Source organism: Equus asinus, chromosome 25, assembly GCF_041296235.1.
Source record: "Equus asinus isolate D_3611 breed Donkey chromosome 25, EquAss-T2T_v2, whole genome shotgun sequence".
Taxonomy (NCBI): domain Eukaryota; kingdom Metazoa; phylum Chordata; class Mammalia; order Perissodactyla; family Equidae; genus Equus; species Equus asinus.
In genome coordinates, this window is record NC_091814.1 from 11,699,848 (window position 1) to 11,726,493 (window position 26,646).

A 26,646-nucleotide genomic window follows, 5' to 3' on the forward strand; every position below is an offset into this window, starting at 1 on the left:
AAAAATAAAGGAGGGGGCCCTTCACCCCCTTCCGCAGCTCCCCGGCTCAGCTTCTCTTCCGGTTCCACCATTCTGGGGTCAGAAACCTCAATTCCAGGGTACAAGCTGGAGATGTAAACAGGAAAATCCTCCAGGGCTGCCACTGGAACCCCTGGGCCGGGAGCCTGATTTTTCGGAGGGGAAAAGAGAAGTGATAGGAGGAGGGGCGACTGGAAACGCGGTCCTTGGGGTGCAGCCGCCGCTCTCAGACGTCGTCAGGAGCCGGACGCGCCGCCGCCAGGAGAAAGGGATGGTGCTGGCGCCGGCCCCGCGAGGTTTAGGGTCTAGGTTTAGAAGCAGCTTCAGGTGTCGGGGCTTCGAGGATGAGGAGTGAAATTATTTGTTTGGGATTTTGTGGATCCCTATGTGGATCACCCGAAACAGATGAAACAGCAGCACATGGTCTGCATTTCTGTTTTAAAACCCATTAAATCCAGCACTAGCGCGCCGCCTCGCAGGTGGCGCGCCGTGATCGTATAGTGGTTAGTACTCTGCGTTGTGGCCGCAGCAACCTCGGTTCGAATCCGAGTCACGGCAGATAGTACAGCCTCCTTTGGCGGGCGTGACTTTTACCTTTTAAAGGTGAAAAAAAGCTCATATAATCCCGCCTTCGCTAGACGCAGCGTCGCGCAAGTGCAGTCAGCGAACTGGGTGAATACTTATCTCTGCTCAGCTCACACCGCGGCTCGCCGACCTAGCAAACCTGACCAACCAAGGCAGAGACGCTTCAGGACCGTATGGAGAGCCTAGGAGCTGCGATCAAGGCTGCAGAGGGAGCCTCCTTCAGCCTTCACCTGAGCGGAGGAGAGAACCCTTCGCTGGTGACTCCGAAACTCAGCGCCTCTTCCAGACATTGGGGAAATGAACGTTTAGGAGAGTGGAGTGAAATCTCCCGCGAGCGCGTACGCCTGAGGCCGTGAATCCCATCCGAGTTGAAATCTCCGTGGCACCTTTACACGTAATGAATATGGTCTCTTACTGAGGCCACACAAAATTTCAGTATATAAAAACAAGCTCCTGGCCCAAATGAGTAGTGAATTGGACTTATTTTCCCAGTGGAGTCCTTCACCCTCAACCCCACTCCCACCCCCTGCTGGACCCGCATCCCCACTCCCACTTCCTGGTCCTCATGGTTTAGGGGAGAAAACGGTTTCGGGTCAAGAAGAAGGAAATAGGGGCTGCAGCCCCAAGGTCCCGGCAGCACACGTCCCCGCACCCCTCCTTCTCCCCGGGGCTGTTTGCGGCTCTCATCCCGGTACCCTCGCCCTCTTTCGCCTCCTTCTCAGGACTCCGGATCCCGGAAACCGGGTTCTCAAAGTGACGCAGTCCAAAAGGAATTTTTGGAAACATCGAGATTTCAGCACTTGTTATTTCTGCGTCCTGGGCAAGCCCGCCTGGCCCGGCTCAGTACCCATTATTCTCTTGAAGCCTCGGGCTCCTCCGTGGTAGAAAGTTACTACTGCATCAACAAAATCCTAGACTCGGAGATATTTTTGACGCCAACTCATGTGTGACTGGACCATACACCCTTGCTTTGAAAGAAATTATACCTATCTTGGAAACAAAACGCTTTCAGGGCCCGGCTAGCTCAGTCGGTAGAGCATGAGACTCTTAATCTCAGGGTCGTGGGTTCGAGCCCCACGTTGGGCGCTTTGGGTTTTTTTTTTTTTCTCTCTTTGAAGTCTGTCAGCTACCAATAGAATCAACAGCTTTTAAATAGCCATTGTGGCCACTGTTGTTTTAAAACTTTGGTAAATGATTCCAAGAATCGCCTCTACGCGCCCCAAATTCAGCACAAATAAGGAATCTGGACCAGGGATTCCAGCGCGTCAGGTTGTTGAGGCCAGGGGTCCCTGACGCCCCGCCGCCTGGGTCTGGACTCCTTCCGGAACCGAGTCCGGGAGCCGGGGGCTCCGCCTCCGTCCTGACCCGACTCTGCTCCACGGAGAAGACGCCTGAGGACGTGACCTGACGGAAATATCTTCGTTCTCTTCTCGTAGGTGGGAAATTTTGGATGAGGTATTGAAGGGCCTTCTAAGCTAGTTAAAATGTTCTCCGCTAGGGTTTGAAACGTTCATCAGTCGCAAAGGGCTGTAAAATACAACTCGTTTAAGAAGGTCCCGAAATGAAAAAGAAGAACGGGACCTGGAAAAGGAGCTGGGGAGGCGGAGAAGGGGCGCGGAACGGCCCGGAGAAGGGGAAGGAGGAAGAGGGAGAGGGAGGAGCCAGGCCGGGAGCGGGCCAGAGGGGGAGGTCACAGCGGCAGTCTCGTCGCGTCAGTATGGGCCGCGTCTCTGCAGCGCTGCGCCCACGTGTTTTGAGCTAGTTATTGATCCATTGGAGAACTATGTTCTACCCCAAACTCTGAAGTTGTTTGCCTTACGTTTGTTCCTGCTACATCTCCTTTCAGTGTTGGGATGGGTGGTGTGGGTTAAATTGGTTTCCAGGGTGAGTGGAAGCCAAGTTTGGCACCGATCAACAGGCTTCTCCACAACAGTGAGGACATTCCCTTTTAACTCCTCTTACAGGTCGTCCGCCTCCCCTCCCTAAGGATCGTTTACCAGTCCTACCTTTTTTTTTTTTTAAGTTTGTAAATATGCTTTAGTCTCCCTTGTATATCCAGCCAACCATCTCCAAGATGATCATTACACTAGCCAATTATTCTCAAAGTGTGGTGCGAAGACCAACATCATCAGCATCACCTGGAAACTTTGGAGAAATGCAAATTCTCAAGCCCCACCTCGGAACTGCTGAATCAGAAACTCTCGGAGTAGGCCGACAATCCCTGACTTAAGCTCTCCGGTGATTTGGATAAATGCTCAAGTTCGACAACCACTGCTTTAGGGTAGCCAGGATACACCTATCAACCAAGATATACTATGTTTTTGGGTAGGAAACTAAACGTCATAACGACGGTACCTCTCCTTAACTTGGTGTCCGTATTTAACATGGTTTTCATAAAAATATTTAAAAGGCTTTTTCTTTTTTATTCAAACTGGACAGTTTAAATGGAAAAATAACAAGCAGTAATATTCAGAGAAATAGTTTTTCAAAAAGAGTAATAAGGATTAACTCTATGTGGTTTATTAACCCTATGGCATATTTTAAATGCCATAAATTATAATAATTAAAACAGTAAAATATCATGTATGAATAGTCAGCAATCAATGGGACAGGATAGAGTTCAGATATAGACCAAAATACATAAATAAATGTAATATATTAGAAAGAGGGACTCAAATCAATAATTCTAATGAACAGTTTTTGAATAACTAGGTTACTGCTTGGGAAAAAATAATGGTCAATGAATATCATACCCTTTATATAAGGGTTCATTCCAAATTAACAAAGACTTAAATAATAATAAAAAGGAATATAAAAGTTTTTGTAGAATCATGAAATAATTATTTTATTATCTTAGTGTGTGTACCAAAATGATTGTTCTAACTATGATGCAAACTCAGAAGTCCTGAAAGAAATTTTATTATTATTATTTTTGCTGAGGAAAATTAGCCCTAAGCTAACATCTGTGCCAATCTTCCTCCATTTTATATGTGGGTTACTGCCACAGCATGGCTGAGAAGTAGTGTAAGTCCCCACCCGGGATTCAAACCGGCAAACCTGGGCCACCGAAGTGGGGCACATTCAGAGAATATTGATGAATTTGACTATATAAATCAAATGGAATCTGCATAAGCAAAGTCCTAAAACAAATGACAATTTGGGGAAATATTTGCAACTCACATTGTGTTAAAAACCCTCTATTTTTAGTTCATGTTGTGCATCAACCTCCTTCTCGCTGCCTAATTGTGAACTTGCACTCAAAAACAGCTGAAACCCTTGATAACCAACCAAACTGCTGGACTGTAACTTTCCCTTTCCTCCCTCCTCTTCTTCCCCCTTCTCCCTTTTCCTCTCTCTTCCCACTTCCCTCGCCTCTCTCCCCATTTTGGTTTGCTTTCCCTAGACCCACTAGGACCCCAGTAAGGGCTTCCGCCCATAGGTCCTCACTCTCTCTGCTCCCGACCTGTTCCATAGAGCATCCCACTGGTTGTGCTCCTGTGGGGCCCTGCGCAGCATGCAGTGACTACCTCTCTGGGACCTGTGAGTGTAATAAACTTTTCAAGCCTGGTTCTCTTCCTGTGGCAGGACCAACTCTATCATACCGTATCCAACATCTACATTCTTAGAACACACATCATATATAAAAGGCTAATTTCCCTAATATTTACAAAACTATAAACCAATAAGAAATAAACAAACAACCCAATAAAAGTAGCAAACATATAAAGAATAGAAAATAGGAAAGGCTATGCCCATATGAAAAGATACATAGCATTCAACATTGCTATTAATGAAAGCAATGCAATTTAAAGCTATACTGAAATACATTTTTCACCTATAAGAAATGGTAAAAATTTTAGTTTAGTATATTGGAGAGTTAATGAATATTGTTAATGAGAGGGTAAATTGGTACATGTTCTAAAGGGTGCTTTTTGAACAATATCAAAAATTTGAATAAATATTTTTTTACTTCAGCAATTCACATTTAGAAATTTATCCTAAGATGTACCTACATATGTGTGAAATTAAATGTACACAGAGTTATTCATGGAGCATTATTTTGTTAAGTAAAAGACTGGAAACTCTAAATGTCTATCAGTTTTGGGGGTGACTAAATAAATGACAGCACAATGATACAATTAAATACAATCTAGCTAGTTGTAAAAAAGAACGAGGAAGGTGTTGGTATTCCAATATGGTGTGGTCAACTGAAGAAAATGGTTGTAATATTTTACAGCTTCTCCCATCAAGAGGTGTTTATTTCTTCTCTGTTTGAATCTGGGATTGGCTATGTGACTTATTTTGGCCAAATGTTGCTGCCTTTACAATCTGACACAAGCAGAGGCTTGAAAAATGCTTGCGCATTGGGGCTCACCCACCTTTTGCTGCACTTGGAATCCTAAGACACTGATCTGAAGAAAGCCAAGTTAGTTTACTGGAGAGATCACACGGAGAAAATCTGTCCATCCCCGCTGTTCTAGTTAATTCAGCTGTATTCCACATGTGTGATTGAGACTATCCTACACCATCCAGCCCCAAATGAATTAGCTCATACCAGAAAAACTTGCAAGACAACTCACAGAATCACTACAAAATAATAAATTATTGTTATTCTAAATCAATATGTTTGGGATGGTTTGTTATACAGCAAAAGCTAACTTAGATTCACTAAGACATAAAATTAAATCAAGATTTCAAAGTGAGGAACAATCTTACAATATGCAATCATTTGTTCCAAAAGGGTAATGGTGGTGGCAGGAAATAAATATACACCTTTACTGGTATATACATAAACATCTCTAGAATGATACACAAGAAATATGAAGTCCTTTATTGAAACGGCCCATTGAGGTCCCAGTAAAATGGATGAAAATAGATGATCAAATTTCAAACAGCAGGATAAATAGAAGATCCTATAAGCTTTGGGGAGGGGGGATGAGAGAACAGTTTAATGCAAATAATCAAAAATGAGAATGACATCTGCCTTCTCTACAGTGTTGATGCCCTCCATTCTAAAACCGTCAGGAACAAACCTGTAGTTGAACAAAGTCTGGTTTATTGGCTCATTGCAACAAAGGAGACAGCAGGCACCATCGGGAACTGTGGGGCAATTATACATTTTTTTTTTTTTTAATCTAGAAAGTGCGAAGAATGGAACAGGGCTGAATATGAAATTGGTAAAGAAGCAGTAGTCATTATTAGTAGTTGGGAAGAGGGATGTTTGGTCATTTTGTGGTTTGGATAATGTTCTGTTTGTGCTCAGATATGATCATGAAGTAGTATTTTTTTCTTTCTTTGCTTCATTATGCTCATAGAGTGACTTTGTCTTATCTTGGTGTTCTGTGAAATATTTTAGTTTTAACAGGAAACTATCACAGCCTAGGTGTTTGAGTCAGGCCAGCTCTAAGCTGACAGCAGTCAAGGGCTGTTTTTTCTTTCCCAACAGCAACTCTAAAAAATAGAAGACAATGGAGCAATACCTTAAAAATATCTGAGGGAAAATTACTTCAACCTAAAATTCTCTATCTAGTAAAGTATCAATTACATATATGTATATAATAGACATTTTCAGACATACAATGTCTCACAAAGTTTGGTTCTCAGGTAACCTCTCTACAGAAGTAATTGGAGGATATACACAATCAAAAGGAAGGAATGAATAAAGAAAGAAGACCACTTGCAATCTATGAAGCAAGGGATCGGACAAAAGAGAGAGGCAACAGAAATCCCAAGATGATGGTGAAGTAAAGGGAGATATTATGATGACAGCTGTGGCAAAGGCCTTAAGATCAAGTAGTCCATACTGGAGAAGAGAGGAATGTACCAAGAGAGACTTCTTGAAAAAAACTGATTGCATGTTTCAATGTGTTGAGGTGAGATTTACAGAACTGGGGAGAAATTGGTTATAATTCAGTAATAAATACATGGAAAACTAAGCAAATGGAAAAATGAGATAATTGTTACTGCCAGGGGAAAAATATTATACAAAAAGTGATCATGTTAAATTATGTGGCTTATCTGTTCATAGTTTATATATTTAAAATAACAGCCATTGGGGCTGGCTCCGTGGCCGAGTGGTTAAGTTCGTGCGCTCCGCTGCGGCAGCCCAGGGTTTGGATCCTGGGTGCGGACATGGCACCACTTGTCAGGCCACATTGAGGCGATGTCCCACATCCCACAACTAGAAGGACCTGCAACTAAGATATGCAACTGTGTACAGAAGGGGTTTGGGGAGATAAAGCAGAAAAAAAAATAGCCATTGATCTCATCAAAATTATGATACAAGTATATTGATGTATTAGGGTTCTCCAGAGAAACAGAACCAATAGGATATATAAATATATATATGTATATATATGTATATGTATCTATGTGTATATATATGGAGAGAGAAATATATTGTAAGGAATTGGCTCATGTGATTGTAGAGGTTGGGAAATCCAAAATCTTCAGGGTAGGCCAATAGGCTGGAGACTCAGAGAAGAGTTCATGTTGTAGCTGTAATCTGAAGGCAGAGTCTAGAAGCAGAATTCTCCCTTTCTCTGGGGAACCTCAGTCTTTTTCTCTTAAGGCCTTCAGCTGACGGGATGAGGCCCACCTACATTGTGGAGAGTAATCTGCTTTACTCAAAGTCTACTGATTTACATCTTAATCTTTTCTAAAAAATACCTTCATAGGAACATCTAGACTGATGTTTGACCAAATATTTGGGTACATGGGCCTAGCCAAGTTGACACATAAAATTAACTATCACAATTGGGAAGATGGAGTGGGAAATGTGTGTGTGCTTGTGTGTGTGTATATATGTATGTATGTATGTATGTATGTACATATTTAGTGGTATTTGTAGAGGGAGTACATAAAAGAGAGATAAAGTGCCTAAAACCAGAAAATCAAGAATTAACAATATTTGTTTACAGAGATGGAAATAAACAACCCATCACTGATTAAAAGAATTTAAAGGAGTTACCTCTAGGAAGCAGGAAGTAGAGGAAGGGGTCAGGGGACTGTTGGTTTTCATTACAGGATTTATAAGAGTATTTGACTCTCTAAACTATGTGCATATATAAGTTTGATAAAAATAAATACTAAATAAAATAAGTTTTTTGTATGTTGTAGTTTTTCAATTTGTTGTCTTTTTGAATTTCATAGGGGAATGGTTCAGTTGTGGTGCCCAGGTGAACTTGTACATATTCATACAGGCCATGCAAGCAAAGGCTTGAACTGCAGCTGTTCTGAATCTTATCGCAAGGTGCTCTGTGTCCCAGAGCAAGAGAGGATGGGAGCCTTGTGAAGAGCTGCCATGAGACCGTCTCCATTCACTTCCCCATCTCTCCTGGGAGACTGTCCTGGGACAGTTTCTGATTGCCTGCCAGGTTCTAATGACATATGGGGCTTTCTGCTCACCTTGCCACCCCTCCCCTGGGTAGAGCTGTAGGCTATAAAATCACTTAGTTGCAGTCTAGAGTTAGCTCCTCAGTAATGGGGTATCCCACAACTTGCATTGTAGTCACTGACTCTTTTTGTTTCAGTGTCATCCCTTTTAATCTATGGGATAAGAATGCAGGAAGTCTGCACCTTCAGCTACTCTTCCTTTTATTGTCTATGTAAATAATAAACTTTCTGAATCTAAAAGTCACTGGTATCTTTACGGTCTGAATCACTCAGGTCTTGGCTTTGCCTCATGCTGACTGTTTGTTTATGATTTTTTTTTTTTGCCATACAAATTCTTAATCTTTTTATGTAGTTAAATGTATTGATCCTTTCCCTTAGAGATTTTGAGTTTTATGTCATGCTTAGAAAGGATTTTCCCTACAAGACTGTAAAATTTTTATTAGTATTTTTGAAGGAAGAAAGGTGTAATTATTCTGCTAATGAGCTGAACAGAGGTGCAGTGAGCTCCCAGATGATTTTGTGGCACATTCCCTGAGGCTTTCTGAAGGCTAGACCTGGTGAGGATTGAGGGGGTTTCCTGGGACCTCCCAGCTCAGGATTCCTGGGCTCTAAAAGGGGAATGTAGCCACTGAAAAGATGGTGCAGTATCCCACTGCTAGCAACAGTGGAGAGCGATTACCAGGCCTGATTGGGCAAGTGGAGAGAGTTGTTCCTGGAACCTGGAAAAGTGGTAGTTGTACCTAAGGCTGTAGTGTAGTACAGTGGCACTGAGCAATAGCTGTGGCCTTGGGGGGTGGCAAACACAACTGCTGCTACAGCTTGCAGAAAATATTTACTCTGACCTCAAATTCCCACCCTGCTATCTCCAATCAATGCATCCCATTGACTTTAGCCAAAAGGAAGACAGTGGGCAGAGGAGTCCTTTTGTGCAGTTCAAAAAGATTAACTTTCTAGGGCATATAATAGTGTGGATAATGGTGAGAATGGATATGGAGTGACAAATGCAGAATACCCAGCAAATACGGCCTTTTCACTCTTGAGATTTTTAAAAAACTAATAGACTTCATTTCTTAGAGCAGTTTTGGGTTTACAGAAAGTACAGAGAGTTCCCATATATTCTCTCTCCTCCACTTCCACTAACCCCCTATTACTAACATTTTGCGTTGGTGTGGTACGTTTGTTACAACTGATGAACTGATATTGATACATTATTATTAACTAAAGTCCATAGTTTACATTCGGGTTCATGCTTTGTGTTGTACAGTTCTATCATTCCTGAGATTTTCATTGTGAAATAATTTCATTAGCTGCGTTTTGGTGTCAAATAGATTTTTCAAAAAGCTTTTGTACTTCCTGAATTCTTTCATTTATTTGAGAATATCTGTTTGTCGTCTTTAGACCCGTATGATGTCTGCCCTGGAGATATGTATATATGTATTTGGTTCAATCTTTCTTTCCCTCAGATCATTCTAAACCCTAGGTTAAATTTTCCTCCACTCTTTGTTTGTTAGAGCCTTATTTTCTTGGCAGAGCTTTCCAATTTCATTAAAACAAAGTTCTATAACTGGTGTATGTTTTTCATGCCATAGCTGGATTCTCTTTTCCACAAAAATATCAATAATGTGACTGGAATTTCAAAATGCAGGATTTTTTTTTTAGAGTTTGTGTGTGTGTGTTAGTACCTTCAAGTTTCTAGCTCAGAGCAGACAGACAAGAGAAGAAAGAAAGGAAAGAAAATCCTGTGGAACTTCTGGATCATGATGCTTTAAGAAGTTCATAGAAATTGTTACTTGCTTGAGCTCTCAGAGGAAGGGCTGTGATTGTGGGTTAATGGCCTGACCTGTGGCTTCAGCAGCCTTAGACACGTTTGAGTTTCAGCAGATGAATGTAGCCTGGCTTGTCTGAAGTTGTAATATATACTTATAAAGTAGGTGAGTACTTTATTATAAAAGTAATAAAGTCATGCTTGTTGACTTTATTAAAAAATAAAATTGTCTTAATTTATTAAAAATGAAATTGTTTACTAGAAACAATGAGGTTAGTATTTGTTTGGCCTTTGGGAACTTGGAGCTTGAATAGAGGAAGTGAGAATTTTCTCACTGCATGTACCTTTCTATAATCCCTTGCTTTTCTGTCGTCAGGCACTCGAGTGCGTGCACACACACACACACACACACACACACACACAATCCCTCTAGGAGGAAAAGATCAAAGAAGTACAGGACAGGTTCTGCTCCTACCTTCACGTGACTGTTCCCCAGTCCGTGCAATCTGGTCACGGAGGGCATTTTATACACTAGAGGAATGTCTCTTTATGTTACCACCTGTTATGGACTGAATGTTTGCGTCCCTCTCATTCATATGCTGAAGCCCTAACTCCTAATGTGATGGTATTAGGAAGTGGAGCCTTTGAGAGGTAATTAGGTTTAGATGAAGTCATGAGGGTGAAGCCCCCATGAAGGGATTACTGATTAGTGTCCTTATAAAAACAGAAGAGATACCAGAGCTTCCTCCCTCTGCCAAGTGAGGATACAGTGAGATGGCTGCCTTCTGCAAGCCAGGAAGAGGACCTTCGCCAAGAACTGAGTCTGCTGGCACCTTGATTTTGGACTTTTCAGCTGTGAGAACTTGGAGAGACAAATGTCTGTTATTTAAGCCACCCAGTCTTTGGCATTTTGTTATAACAACCTAAGCTAGGACATGACCCAAACCTGTGAAATGGTCAAAATGAGACTTTACTCTAGGCAAATCTATTTGTGAATGCATCCTCTGTTTCTACTTTCTGTGAGAAGTTTTCTTTAGCTACTTGTCCACCTCAGCTCACCAGACAAGGTTTTCTAGCAAATATCACATACCAGCATAGACCATACAATTCCTCAAGAGCAATAGAATGACCACTGTTATTCAGTTCCCCCAAATAAAGTCCTGAGAATGCAATCTCTCCTCTTGTTGCCACAGAAAATAAGAAAAGATCCATTGTGTAAAGTCTCAGTCTGATGAAAAATTTAAAAGTCTCCCCTTTCTAATTTTTATTTGACTCAGAATCAACCATGAAGGTGCCACTCTGGAGGGTGAGTTCCGGGTTCTTCAGCAGCAGAAGCCTGGGCTCTCTGTCACAGGAACACTGGGAACAGCACCTCTACAGTCAAGTGAATCCGACCTTGTAAACTACTTCCCCAGAAGTCCCAGGGCTCAGGAGAACAAGGGAGACCTGCACAGCCCCAGCCTCTCACCTACAGAATTCAGAGCGACGTGTGAAACCAACAAGTAATAACATTCACCAAGCAAAAGATGGGTTTGTACTGCTATTAATGTCAGACAGGATTGCCAAGAAAAGAGCATTCTCTGAGAATGTGGGAATACGACTAGGTACAACTTCTTTGGAGGGTAATTAGTCAGGAATTAGCAAAGTTAGAAATGCACAAATACTTTCATCAGGCAAGTCCACTTCCAGGACTCTATTTTAGGAAAATTCTAGCACAAGTGAGAAGGATATTTGGATAAGGATGTTCTCTGAAGAACCATTTATAGTTCTAATAAACATTAGAACCAATGTCATGCCCACCAACTGAAGAAGGTTTAAACATATAATGATCCATCCATACCATAAAAGGATATGCAGGTGTATAAAAGGACGAGGTAAATAATGAAAATGGTGATGAGATGCCACTGAAAAGAATTATAGCAGCTAATGTTTAATGAGCATTTATTAAGTCTTCAAATGCTTTATGTGCATATCTCATTCAAATTTAGATTAACCCATGAAGGAAGTACTCCTATTTGCCCACTTTTATAGACGAAGAAACTGAGGCACAGAAAATTCAATAACTTCTTGGAAGTCACGTGGTGGAAGAACCAACATTTCCACCCAGAACTTGAGGCTTCACTACAAGTGAAGACTGAGGTTTTGTTGTTCTCCTTTCTTGGGATTTTCAGGTTCCAGGCTGAGAAGTTGTAAAAACTCAGCTTCAGGAAGCGAGAGAATCTGTGCAGTGGCTCTGGGATAAGTGAGCTCTGAAGCTGCAGTCGGGGGCTCTATTGGAAAAATTCCTTCTCTTAGGCACTTTTACGGAACTTGAGTCTTCGGGCAGCATATTTCGGAGTCTGATTTAAAGCGGATAGAGGTCCAGAAGTCTCTGAGGATAAGGTCGGTAACAGGTAATCTAAAACAGCAAGTAGCTGGAAAGGATTCCGGTGAAGTAAAATATACCGTCCCTGGGTGGGCTCGAACCACCAACCTTTCGGTTAACAGCCGAACGCGCTAACCGATTGCGCCACAGAGACACGAAGATTTTGGTTCCTAAACTTTTTCCTGGTCCGAGAAATTGCTTTTCAGCCTCTGGCTGGGGCCGTCCTCAGATTATCGCATTCCAAAAACCAGGAACGCAGGAGACGCTGAGGCTCAGAATTGTGTCATTGGGCACGTTTGGACATTCATACCCGGCCAGAGTCAGCTGGCGGACTCTGACGGCCGAAGGCCACATCCACGGCCTTGTCTCCTGGCTCGAGGTGACAACGTCTCTGGCTGAAGTCATCCGCTTTCCCATTCTTAGCTCCCGTCACCCGTCGCGCTCACAGCAAGTCCTGCAGGACCCGGCGGGCGCGCGTGCGAAGGACACGAACCGGCTGTGCCCCCGCCGCGCTGCCCGCTCTCGATGCTTCTGGATGTGGACTCCACCGGGCGGGACCTGGGAATTGCTCGCGATGCAGCCCGTCCCCCAGAGCAGGGCCTGGCACCTAGTAGGCGCCCAATTAATGCTCGGTGAAGGAATGCATTCCGCCGCAGGGTCCTAGGGGAACCAAGAATTCCAGTGTGGGCTTTAAGCATTTAGTCCCATTAGGAACTGTGGAATGGGAAGACGGGAAAGGTTTCTCGTACAGGCGCGCTTTTGTTCCCAGAGCTGATTCAGATCACTGCAAAGGCCCTGACTTTGGACACGTGCGCACCGTGGCTGAACTGAGCTCCCCGCCGTGGACGCCCACGTAGCCTCAGCCTGGGGTCGTCTGTCCTGGGAGTGGGGGTGGGAAAGCTGAAGAAGAGGAGAAGAAAGCGAGTTGGGGCGGGGGGCAGCCTGGTGAGGGGTGGGGAGAGAGCGAGCGAGCGCTCTGGCTACTAAAGAAAAAGGCCAACAGAAAATGGAAAATGCCTATTTTCGTTAAATAGCTTCGATCACCCTCCCCCTGCCCCCTCTGTCGGTCAAAGTGAAGACCGTGATCGTGTACGGTTGATGGTTTTGAATCCGAATGACGGATGTTCATCTTTGAAATGCTTAGTTAAAGACAGCAACGCCTCGAGATGTCACCCTTAAGACCTGGCGACTTCTCGAGTCCAAATCTCGGAGCAGGTGGGCGAGGGGCCCGCGGCCCCGCGCTGTGGGGAGCCCACAATCCCTGCTCACCGCACGAGGGGAGGAAACGTAATAAACGGTCACCCCGGGGGCTCTCCGACTCCGTCCCAGCCCTCCTGGGACGTCAGAGTAACCTTAATATCATTACTGGAGCAAATTGAGTAATGCTGACTGTTTAATAAAAGTAGGACAATGACAACTGTAGATTTAATTCCGTATAAATATGACTGAAAGCCCACTATAATTTTGTAGCCATTTGCGGGCCACCTTGAAACATGCACTCGGATATTTTTTTTCTCAATAGTAAACTTAGTTAATACTTTATTAATGTGCGTGTTCCTTTGTCTCAATTTCTTATTTCCCCAACAGGCCCCAGAGGAGAGGCGGAGAACGCGCAGGGCTGAGGCGCAGAAAGTGCGCTTGGCGCCGCGTGAACTTTCACTTGTGCACCCACGATTGTCGAAGAAAGTTGGAAAATTTCAGTAACAGGACTAAGGAGGTGGATCCGTGGTAAGTCTTGGTGGGACCTCTTGGGATGGATTGAAAAAGATCCTTCTATCCTGGTCATCGAAGTCTGGAGTTGCGTCTGGGCGGAAACGAGCACTAGGAGAGGCTGTTCTCAAAGGCCCGGGGAGGGCGGAGTCGCTCCCTCAGCCCGACGCTACCTCCGCGCAGCAATTTCTATTCGCTACCCGGGGCCCCTCCTTGATCTCAGAAGTAGGACGATCAAAGGCCTGCCGCGTGATTTAGCGTCGCTCAGCCCCGGGCGGGAGGAAATCCATCAAACTCTTTATAAACTTATTTTCTCATCAGCAACGCGCCGAGGTTGCCTTCGGTCTTGGCTCAGATATTTTACATTTGGGCAACTGATCCCAAACTGCAACGGAGAAGAGAAGCTCATGGCTTTGTCTCATCCTGCTAGCTCGGCTTGTAGCGCTCACGACTTTTAATTTCAAAGTCTCGAGCATCGCCCAGAGTCCAGCGCGTTTTACTTGATTCTCTTCTAATTGAGTACCCGCCGTTGCCGGGCTCTACGGATCCCCGAGGCGGCCACGAGGGGGCGCGTGGTCCTTCCTCTTGGAACCCTGCTCCCAGGAATCATTACTTTTTCTGTTTGGATAGTAAAGAGAAATGATGTCCAGTAGTTTCAATTGCTCTGAGACTGGCGGAACCCGAGATTTCTTATTTTTCACCACCCCAACTCTAGGATCTTCTTTGGTCGAGGCACAGGAGATTGGTTGTGTAAGCTCAGTTGCCCTGCTTGGGTGCTACCTCATTCTCTCTGCTCTCAGACTGCTCTCAGACTCACAAACACAACTGGCTTTGAAAGCAATTGATTTCCTTTGTAATTTTAAATGTTCTATCCTACTCATTAAAAGCCTTATTCTGAGAAGGGTGTGCAGGTTTCAGCACATCACCAGAGGAATCCTCAGGAGAAGAAATGTTAACAACTTCACAAACGGAGGAGGAGGCAGTGGTACCGGGACATGCCGGTGGGGAAGAGCATGGGAAGGAAGATTCAGAGGGAAGAGCAATGGAATTGAGAGGAGGAAGAAGAAAGAGATGGATTGCCAGGACTGGTCCCCAGTAATGACAGCTTGTCTCTCTGGGTCTCCCCTCCCAATCTTTGTCTTTCAAGGCAGCACCAGGACCAGTATTGACCCTTTACAGATGGCCTTTTGCTAATCCTCTCTTTTATGGTCCTAGGAGGGTCTGTAGGGGAAGCAAAACTTTACCTCCACCCTCGAGGGTCTCCAGGTGAGCCTGAGAATTAGACTGACATGAGACAGATTAACAGAAGAGCATACAGATTTTTACATGTGCTTGGGAGCTCCAATAGGAAAATGAAGTGTTTATACAATAGGTTGAACCAAGAAAGGCAATTGTGGAAAAGTGAAATATATGGGAAGATTAAAGGAATATACAAGTTCTTTTAACAAGATCTGTTTGTACAGATTTCTGTCAGCCTTGACTTCCTGACAAGAATGTTCCTTTCCTTCTGGTATAGGAAAAGCATCTTTCAAATGGGAGTTTTGGGTTTTTTTTGCAGGGAAGGATTCACCTTGAGCTAACATCTGTTGCCAATCTTCCTCTTTTTAAAAATTTCTTGCCAAAGCCCCAGTGCATGATTGTATATTCTAGTTGTAAGTCCTTCTAGTTCTTCTATGTGAGCCACCGCCACAACATGGCAACTGACAGATAGGTGGTGTGGTTCTGCAAGCCAGAAATGAACCCTGGGTTACCAAAGCCATGAAAGTGGGGAGCTTTAACCACTAGGCCTTCAGGGCTGGCTCTCAAATGGGAGTTTTATCTCCTGCTTTCAGAAAGAAGAGGGGAATTCAGACTGTCCTTTCACCTGCTGTTTTCCAAGTGCCTTTAGCTCAAAATAATCCTTGTGCCAAAGTGGCATATTTTGATGTGGTATATTCTGCCACTCTTCAAGTCAAAGCATTGGAATATGCCGAGAGAACAGGATACTCAGCACAGATCTCCTTGTGGTGCTGGGGGGGTTGGGAGGGGCACCATGCTGAGAGTAAATTTAGCAGTCTCAGATCATTCTTAATATTTGTTAATAAAGTAAAAACAAAATCCTTGGTCCAGGTCATTTGTAAATGTGGAAAACATTGTTCAAATTATTTAGAAATCAGTAACCTATGTGATTAAACCTTCATTTTAAAGATATTGACAAGAATTCAGGACTTTCACCTACAGCTATAACATAGTCATGCCACCAGATTAGTCATCTTGCCTTAAACAAAAAAATAGACAAAATATTTGAAGCACCTGTTTATGGACACTGGACAGAAGCAGTGCAACTCTGTGATTCCCTGAGAGAGGATTGGGGAAATGGCCTGACAGTGCTACAGCAAGTTGGAGTCCCAAGAGAGCATGGTCTTCACACTGAGCTGAGAAGGCAGAGATCAGAATTACAGCAACTGAAGCAACTGGAATCTGCAGAGCAGAGCACAGAAGAGGAGAAAACAGTTTAGAGGCCAGTTGTGAGAAATCCATATTGGGTCCCCCTCAGGTCATTTGCTAAGTGTTGGGTGCTCATGTGCTGAGAGCCAACACCCAAGGCTTCCAAGATGACAGATGCTACAGGATGGAAAAGAGAACAGATCAGTGCTGGCAACATTGGAATTCAGACCTTGTTAACAACTCTTTACCACCCTGAGCATTCAGCTGATACTCCAGAAACACTCTGTTTTAGGAGTAAAGACCACACTCTAGGGTAAGGCTTACTCTTGATCCTCCCTAAAATAGTTACAACTAAGCCCTGTTAAGATTAGCAGAGGAGACAGGGTTTGGAGGTTGAGACACACCAAGTTAGAGAGCCTTGGGAAATACCTTGGACTTTCCACAGATCTGCCTAAACAAACCATAAATCCAGTCCTACACAAGTTCAAGGTCATTGGCTAGAAATCAAAGTGCTTACTAGAACAAATATTGATACTCTTCAGAGGAACATATCAGAATCTGGAGTCTCTACAGTGTATCATTCAAAGTGTCCAGTAAACAAAAAATATTAGATATGCAAAGAAACAGAAAAATGTGACTCATTCAATTCATTTTCAAGAAAAATACAGCAGTCAAGAGAAACCAATTCTAAGATATCCCAGATGTTGGATTTAGCAGACTTTAAATATATATATATACATGAAATTAAAGGAAAACACAATGTCATTGAGTGTTCTGATAGAGAATGTCACAGAGAAATGGAAAGTATAAAAAAGAACCGAGTAGAAATTCTAGGACTGCCCAGTGGGCCCATGAACAAAGTGGCCTGACAACAGGGATGCAGACTGTGCAAGGTTTCAGTTATATGGGTCCCACTCACCATGGCTAATCTGACTATAACCACTACTGAGTGCCCTGTAGGGGAGAACATTTGCCACCCCAAAACGTGCCACTCTAGCATTGAATTTTTTCGAGCTAAAAACAATCAAGGCCCAAAAGACTCAGGAAGAACCTTTGACCTTCCCCCTAAGTGCCTAAAAAGAATTTAGGTACAGGGCATATTCCTGGAATAGAGCTATCACCAGAGATATCTACAAAGAATATGGGCTAAGTGTGGTGGGGAAGACTCAGCAGGGCCTAAAGTAAAGATTAGAGTCTTCTCTGTGTCCCATTGTCTCTGCATGGCCCAACAAACACTTGTTTACTAAACATTTGGTTTTCCATCTCCATGTGAATTGCCTTCCTCCTCTTTAAGTCCCAAACCACTGGCCCCAACATCCACTTTTGTCTTTAGTTGAAAATGGTATTTAAGGTGAGGGCATCAGCCATTTTGGCGAGTTACTCAGTTTTCCTCTGTCTCTCCCATGTATATGTGTTATTAAACTTCTGTTTGTTTTTTTCCTGTTAATCTGTCTCATGTCAATTTAATCCTTAGATCAGCCAGAAGAACCTAGAAGGGTAGAGGAAAATTTCTTCCTCCCCTACAGTCCAAACAACCAGCAAAAGAGAACAATTCAGCTCCTGATATGACAGCAGTCCTCAGTAGAGGAGGGGGAATATATCAGCCAGCCACAGGATGGCAGGTTGATCACACAGGACCTTTGCATCATGGCAGGGCAGTATTTTGTTCTCACTGGAATAGACACTCATGCTTATTAAGGCTTTGCCTTCTCTGCCTGCAATGGTTCTCCTAAAACAACCATCTGTGTAGACTTTCAGAAGTCCATATTCTGAAATCTGTATCACAGAATTCCATACAGCATTACTTCTGACCAAGAACTCATTTGACGGTTGCCCTGGGCTCACACTCACTGGTCTTATCCTGAAGTAGCTAGCCTGATGGTGGGCTAGGGCTTATTCTGCTCACCACAACCCTGAAGCCAATGAGAGTGGTTCCTCTCACTATTACCCCTAGTGATACACTAGTGAACATTTTGCTTCCCACCCACCCCTGTAACTTTGGGCTCTATTAATCTAGAAGTCTTAATTCCAAGAGAGAACTGCTTCCACCAGGAGATGGCCAAAATGATTGGTCCTGACCACTAAGGGGGAACTGGATTGCCCCTACACAATGGAGGTAAGGAGGAGCATGTGAGGAACACAGGAAAGCTCTTGGGTGACTCCTTGGTACTCACCACACCCTGTGATTAAAAGTCAATGGGGGGGGGGCCAGGCCCCGTGGCTGAGTGGTTAAGGCCGTGTCCTCCTCTTTGGCAGCCCAGGGTTTCGCCGGTTCGGATCCTGGGCGCAGACATGGCAACGCTCATCAAGCCACACTGAGGCAGCATCCCACATGCCACAACTAGAAGGACCCACAACTAGAAATACACAACTAAGTACCAGGGGGCTTTGGGGAGAAAAAGGAAAAATAAAATCTTAAAAAAAAAATAAGTCAATGGGAAACTACAACCCAATCCAGGCAAGACTGAAAATTGTCTAGACCCTTTGAGAATGAAGGCTTAGATCACTCTACCTGGCGGGAAAGCAGCGTTGAGCTGTGGTGCTTGCTGAGGGCAAAGGAAGTAGGGAATGGGTCGTGAGTGAACACAATAGTCATAAATACCAGTGACAGTTGCAGAAGTGAGGACTATAATAATTATGAGTATTTCTTCCTTATTTTGATATGAATATTTTTGTGTATGTATTAACAAGTATTTTTCCCTTTTCCTCTTCCATCCCACTACCAGCTAACATAAGATGTGTTGATAGCAGTTAACTTTTAATCTCAGTATTTAAGTTACAGGATATCAAAGGGGGAGTGAATGTGACTCAGCCAGAAGAGGAATTATCATCATACAAAGACAAGGGACTTTATCTTCTTTTGGGGAAAGGGTTGGCATGTTTTGTTTGAGGAAAGCATGATTTTGTTGTTGTCTTTATTTGAAAGTTAAGAATGGTTTTAAGAGGAGGAGGAGTATATGGATGCCAAGTCCACAAGAGGTGGGCTGTGGTGGGTTTGTGTCAGTTTTGTTAAGCTGGAAGCTTAACAATTTCTCAGAATTCCCATCCCCGCATAGTTCTGGGTTAGCCTGGGCCACAGGAGACATTTGCTGAGATTTGGAAGGTGGAAATGGAAGTGGCTGCCATATTCTTTTGGACACTGGGAAGGGCAGGGGAGGGCACCAGCATTGTTACAGCTCACAGTGTATTTATCTACTGGCTTATTTTATGGGCAGGCGCCAGCAGGCAGGCTTGCAGCAACTACAGCTTCTGCTGGATCTCTTCCCACTGCTTCTTCATACTTAGGCATTTGATTGTTTAGTCAGTGGGACACTCCTATCTTTAAGGTTGGGAGTTTGGTGGCAGTGAGAAACTGAGGCAGGTTCTAGTTCTTCCTTTCTTGTGGGTTTCACTCTCCATTTTTGTTCTTGCAAGCATGGGCAGAGAAACACAGCAAGGGGTTTGATGCTATTAGGCACATCCTAGGATCCTTCTGGGACACCCCTTCTAAGGAACCAAATTTGGAAGCTCTAAAGGAATACAGGAAACAGGTAAAACAAAAATGAAACCAAGATTCAAGAAAATTGTCAATTTTCGCCTTGCACTATGAGGTGAACAAGTGCACACCATAGCCCTCCCACCCAGCACAGGAACAAACGTTCCAGCAAGGCCCTGTGTAAGAACTGGATTTTCGAGTTGTGCGATCACACATTAGTGTTCACTGACGGTGAAAAATGAGTGGAAAAATAAGTGCCGTGCAAAGACGGTAAAGCGAATCCGAAACAGCCCCCGGCTGCTTTCCGGTGGCTGCCTGTTGTTTAAACTAGGTATCACGAAACACGTTCGTCTCCCTTAACAACCGCTTCCATAAAACGAAAAAAAAAACAGCTATATAAAGAATGACCCAATAAGCTCCTAACTCAGCTGCTTAAACCTTTCACCGGGGAAGGTAGGACGAGTATGAGAGTAGACATCTTGCCGTGGTATGATAAACCCCCTCCCAAGAAAAAGAAAAGCAAACCCCGGGAACAGCCCCCAGTAACACAACCAAAAAAATCAAACCAACCCGCGCTTAAAAAGTACTAGAAATTGTCATGGGGAAAACATTAAACAGCGCTGAGGCTAAAAAAATGAGCTTCCGTAAACACCGCGCCTCTTACACAGAACCCAAGACCCGGCAAAGCTTTTGCCGGCCCACTACAACTTCATAGGCCTCACACTGTACACATACGGTCACTTTGCTCCCGCGCCTCCCTAGCCTTTCCACACCGCTAGCACACGCAGTTTCAAGCAACAGCCCTAAAATCGCTCCCACAGCACGGAGGACCATATAGCGTTTAAGAGCAGATAGCGAAAGAGCAGCCCCTGAGCTGACGTATCTGCATAGGACACGCCCTATCCGTGACGTCACGACAACAGCCCTTCCCTCCAGCCCCCGCCCCGCCCTGGTTCTCTCCACCCTCCTTCCTCCCACCCCAACCCTTTGGGGCGGCCCGCGGGGCTTCTTAACCCTTGCCCTGCCGAGCGCCTGTCTGGCGGGCCCCTGAAGCCGTGCGCCTTTCTTGACATAATGGCTTTCCGTTACCGCGGAAACCGGTTCCTTTCAAATCCACTTATCTTTGTGTTGTAGCGCTGTGTGTGTGTCTATTAAAACGCATTAAGCATCACGACTGCCAGCGAAACCTGTTCCGTTCTTGAAAGTTCAATTTGGTTCATCGAAAATTTCACTCATGTTGCTTTCAATCTTCAGGTGTAGAAAAGTGTTTTGGATTTTTTTTCCTATTCCCTTTCTGGGACGCGTGTGATGGTGAACAAATAATCAGGACCCTCTCCGCGGTCAACAGGCGAAACTAGCAAGCAAGCCGCATAGGCTTAGAGTCAGTGCAAAATCTAGGCTGTACGGTGAGGCGGCCTTGGAGGTCATCTTAAGCCTGTGTCAGCATGACCTTGCAACCCTTCATCTCATGACCGAAGACTCCAGCGGGAAAAGATCTGCAATCAGAAGAGAGAAAGGGAACCTGGCTCTCATACCCTCTAGCTACATTTTTAGGTTCAGGAGATAATTCTGTTGCTGCAAATAATCCATAACCAATCTATAAATCAAAATTGGGGTGAGTTTATTATGAGCCAGAGTGAGGATTATTGATGCGGGGTCGGTGAGCCGAGGAGTCGAAAGAAAGATTTCTTAGACTCTCAAGATCTGGCAGTAGTGCTCTTTTATTTAGAGAATAGTGTGGAATAGCATGGGGACAGGACCCATGGGCAGGCAGAGCTCCTGCTGCTGCCCTGAGTTGAGGGTTAGGGCTAATTTTATAAGGCATGGGTACGTGACTTATTTTTACTGGAAAAAAAGAAAAAGAAAAAGATGATGTAAAAAGTCATTAAATGATTTCAGTGCAGATGGGGTCTGGTTATTGTGCGGTCATATAACTTTAGATACGAATCTGGCCATATAGATCGGCATGCAGGTGAGGATGCCCCGGGCTTCTCTCTCTGGGGCAGTCCTAATTCATACCATAAAAAAAGTCCACTGGGTCATATAGTTTGGCATGTAGGCCATGCCACCTTGGGCTTCTCTGGCTGGGGCAGCCTTAATCCACATCAGCATCACTCATTGTTTCCTCCTCCAAAGACCATGGTCCTGTCCAGTGATCCTCTCTAAGATTACAGGTCTCCTTGGGCCTGGGAACTACTCCTTTCTCTTCCTATTGCTGTGGACTGAATTGTATCCCCCTAAAATTCATATATTGAGGCCCTACCATCCAATGTAATAGTATTTGTAGATAGGGCCTTTGGGAGGTGATTAGGGTTAGATGAGGTCATAAGGGTGGGGCACTCATGATGGGATTAATGTCCTTATAAGAGACACCAGAGAAATTCCTCTCCCCCTGCTCCTGCCCCTTGAAAGGGGATCGGAGTGTGCCATTCCAAAATGTGCCACTTTGGCATGTGGATTGTTTTGAGTTGAAGGTAGCCAGAACCCAGCAGACTCAGGAAAAACTTACCTCTCCCTTAACTGCTTAAGAGAATTTAGACAGGTGGTCTGTACCAGAAAGAGAACTATTACCAAAGATAACTTTTTTCTATTTAATTGTTTTATTGAGGTCATATTGGTTTATAACATTGTCTAAATTTCAGGTGTAGATTGTTTCAGCTTCTTTATAGACTGCATTGTGTTCACCACCAATAGTATAGTTTTTATCTGCCACCATACATATATGCCCCTTTACACCCTTCACCCTACCCTTTTCTGCTCTGGTCAACACCAATCTGTTCTCCTTATCTATGTGTTTGTTTGCTTGTTTGTCTTCCACATATGAGTGAAATCATATGATGTTTGTCTTTCTCTGTCTGACTTGTTTTGCTTAGCATAATACCCTCAAGGTCCATCCATGTTGTTGCAAATGAAGATTTCATCTTTTTTTATGGCTGAGTAGTAATCCATTATATATATATAATAGATATATATTATATTTATCTCTCACATATTCTCTATCCATTCAACCACTGATGGGCACTTGGGTTGCTTCCACGTCTTAGCTATTGTGAATAATGCTGTGATGAACATATGGATGCAAATATCTTTTTGAATTAGTACTTTCATCTTCTTTGGATAAATACCCAGAAGTGGAATAACTGGATGATGTGTTATTTCTATTTTTAGTTTTTTGAGGAATCTCCATATTGCTTTCCATGGTGGCTGTACCAGTTTGCATTCCCACCTGCAGTGTATGAGGGTTCTCTTTTCTTCACATCCTCTCCAACAGTTGTTATTTCTTGTCTTTTTAATAATAGCCATTCTGACGGGTGTGAGGTGATACCTCATTGTAGTTTTGATTTGCCCTTCCCTAATAATTAGTGATGTTGAACATCTTTTTATGTGCCTGCTGACCGTAAGTATATCTTCTTTGGAAAAATGTCTGTTCATATCCTCTGCCCATTTTTTGGTTAAGTTGTTCCTGTTACTGCACAAAATTGGGGTTCACTTGCCTGATATGCATACATGGCCAATTAATGATGGCATCAGCTTTATTCTGCAATATTGACCTGCAGGGAGATGTGGTTGTGTGCCCTCAGATCTGTCTCCCTGATTCAGGATTTGGGGTGAAATTTAAGAGGTTAGAGAGAACAGGCTGGTATGTGGAAATGTTGGCAGGACAGGTTTTGGTTGGTGGGCTTCGAGCGTTTATGGTAAGGCTTTAAAGATTTATGACAGAGTTCTAAACATTTATGATGAGGCGGGGAAGGAATTTTAACATTTATGATGAGGTTCGAACATTTTATGATAGGGTTCTAAACATTTTTTATGAGGTGGGGAAGGACTTTTAACACCAGATCTCCCTGAATGAGGGACTCCTCGGTTCTGATAAACAATCCAACTTTTGAGTTCCAGTTATGTCCTCGTCCTTGAGTTCCATGGGAAGGTGGTGTCTTTGGTGTCATTTCAGGTCAAGATTTCCTTTTCTGTGCATGCTCTGGCTACATGACTTTGGTGATTTTCTGAAAAGCATTTCTTAATTGCTCTGTTGATAAGAGTTGAGGTCAGTTGAACTGGTTGCAGAGGGTGAGCAGTTAGATTCATTTGTTTGTTATTGAGTTGTATGAGTTCTTTATATATGTTGGAAATTAACCCCTTGTTGGATATACGATTTACAGATATTTTCTCCCAGTTGGTGGGTTGTCTTCTTGTTTTCCTTTTTTGTGTTGTCCTTGTCTCATGTTGGTATCAGGGTAATGTTGGCCTTGTAAAATGAGTTAAGAAATGTCCCATCCTCTTCAATTTTTTGGAAGTGTTTGAAAAGGATAGGTATTAAATCTTCTTGGAATGTTTAGTAGAAATCAAGAGATAAGACTTCTGGTCCTGGACTTTTATTTTTTTGGGAGGTTTTTGAGTACTGTTTCAATTTTGCTGGATAGAGTATTCTTGGCTGATAGTTTTTGTCTTTCAGTGTTTTGAATATATTATCCTACTCTCTCCTTGCCTGTAGGGTTTCTGCTGAAAAATCTGCTGAAAGCTTGATGGGGGTTCCTTTTTTAGGTTATTTTCTTCTGTCTGGCTGACCTTAGTATTCTTTCTCTGTCATTGACTTTTGACAGTTTTAATATTATATGCCTTGGAGAAGGCAAATAATTTTATTATTTCTTTGAATAAGCTCTCTGCTCCTTTCTCCCTCTCTTACCTTTCTGGGATACCTGTTATCATTATATTATTTTCCAAATTGAATTGGGTATTTCTTGTAGAATTTCTTCATTTAAAAAAAAATCTTAGTTCTTTTGCCTCCTCCAACTGAATCATTTGTAGATTTCTATCTTTGAGCTCACTGATTCTCTTTTCCATATGGTCTGCTCTATTTTTAATGCTTTCTACTTTATTTTTCTTCCCATTAATTGTGTTCTTCATCTCCAGAATTTCTGTTTGGTTTCTTTCCTTTTTTTTAAAGTCAGTCATCAAACAGACAGCTTTTTTTTTTTTTAAAGATTGACACCTGAGCTAACAACTGTTGCCAATCTTCTTTTTTTCTCTGCTTTTTCTCCCCCAATCCCCCCAGTACATAGTTGCATATTTTAGTTGTGGGTCCTTCTAGTTGTGGCATGTGGGATGCTGCCTCAACGTGGCCTGATGAGCGGTGCCATGTCCACATCCAGGATCCGATCCGATGAGACCCTGGACTGCTGAAGCAGAGCGTTCAAACTTAACCATTCAGCCACAGGGCTGGCCCTGACACCTTTCTTTTTTAAGGCATGCTTTTTTTTTTGGTGAGGAAGATTGGCCCGGAGCTAACATCTGTTGCCAATTTTCCTCCTTTTTATCCTCCCCAAAGCCCCAGTACATAGTTGTAAGTCCTTCTAGTTCTTCTATGTGAGATGCCACCACAGCATGGCTTGATGAGCAGTGTGTAGGTCTGTGCCCAGGATCTGAACTGGTGAATTCCAGGCTGCCAAAATGGAGTGTGTGAACTTAACCACTACACCACCGGGCTGCCCCTGTTTGGTTTCTTTTTTAGAGTTTAAATCTGTTTGTTGAAGTACTCCTTCTGTCATTAGTTGTATTCCTGTGCTCATTGAACTGTTTTCTGAGTTTCTTCATAACAGCTATTTTGAATTCTCTGTCAGTTAGATTGTTATCTTCTGTGACTTCAAGTTTGGTTTTTGGAGAGATTGCTGGGAAGATGGCAGCATAGGAGAAGTCTGAACTCACCTCCTCCCACAGACACAACAAGTTTACAACTACCCTTGGAACAGTAACCCCTTAGACAGAACCAGAAACTGGATAAAAAAAAATGCCCACAACAATGGACAGTGCTGACGGAGGTGTAGGAGGCAAAAATTCCTTTCTGGAGAGGAAAAAGCTGCATTCTAGCGATGGTGCTTCATGGCCAAGAGCAATCATAAGCTATGAAGCTTTCTTGGGAGGAGTGGGGAATCTGAGTGGGAGAGCTTCACCACAATAAGCAGCTTTTGAACTCAGCACAACTGAGACAAGTGTCATATCTGGCTTTGCTGGCTATTAACAACAATGGGGAGTACCCCTAGAAAAGCTACTGAACATAAGAGAAAGAAAAACCTGCTCTTGAAGGGCCCACACACAAATGCACCCATTTCAGAATGAAACCTAAGGTCACCAGAAAGAATGGTGCACAGTCCTTTGGTGAAAAGAGACTCATTTGATAGGTTCTCAGAACATCTCAGCAAGGCAGGAGATGGCTGGGACCACGTTCCCAGGGACTGAGACATTGGTGGCAGCCATTATTGTGACCTAGTGCAAGCATGCTGACACAGATGCTGGAAGAAGCCATTGTAGTTCTTCTCCTGGCCTGTTAGTGCAAGGGTCTGCCCCACCCTCTAGAGCACTGATTTAATCCAGTTCAGTTAGGGCAGGCAGCCTACCCTAGGGACTGGCCCCACCCAAGAGCAAGTCCTCAGGGAACTTCTGGATCTGCATAGGCAGGGTGTGTGGACCTCAGCAGTCTGGTGAGTGGGTCTGCTTCGGTGGGTCTTCATGGTGCAGTACTGCATCGATGGGGATATGTAGGCCTTTGAGTGGTGGGGCTTGTCAGCTGCAGCAGATTTGTGCTTCTCAAACAGCCACATAGGGGATTGGCCCCCCTTACAACACCTGAAACAATTGTGTGCTGCCACACCTGGGACCAGCCCTTCCCAGCTGCACTAGTGAGAGGGCTGACAACAGCCTTGCAGGCTGGAGGCCTACAGCAATTGTAAGCCCCTGAGCCTAGAAACTAGCCATGCTGGGGGCCTACTCACTTAATAGAAAAGCTGCAGCAGGAATGTGCTATTAGATCTTGCAGCCAGCTGTGCTGCATGATGCCCAGTAAAGTGAGTGACAGGACCATAGTAAACTCTACTCAGTTGAGCATTACAACCAACTGGCCAGGGGCACAGC

General features: G+C 43.7%; 1 long non-coding RNA gene and 3 other non-coding genes across 4 annotated transcripts in view; 3 read left to right on the top strand and 1 right to left on the bottom strand.

Moving 5' to 3' along the window:
• The window catches only part of LOC123280607 (uncharacterized), a 75,711-nt gene that overhangs the window by 33,311 nt on the left and 15,754 nt on the right, over window positions 1–26,646 (top strand). Inside the window, exon 4 of the long non-coding RNA XR_006519639.2 lies at window positions 13,716–13,856. This is a non-coding gene — a long non-coding RNA (uncharacterized lncRNA). The remainder of the gene's footprint in view (window positions 1–13,715; window positions 13,857–26,646) is intronic.
• On the top strand, window positions 505–576 carry TRNAH-GUG (transfer RNA histidin (anticodon GUG)). Its single transcript has one exon. It is a non-coding gene; the product is annotated as a tRNA-His (tRNA).
• TRNAK-CUU (transfer RNA lysine (anticodon CUU)) lies at window positions 1,617–1,689 on the top strand. Its single transcript has one exon. It is a non-coding gene; the product is annotated as a tRNA-Lys (tRNA).
• On the bottom strand, window positions 12,209–12,282 carry TRNAN-GUU (transfer RNA asparagine (anticodon GUU)). Its single transcript has one exon. It is a non-coding gene; the product is annotated as a tRNA-Asn (tRNA).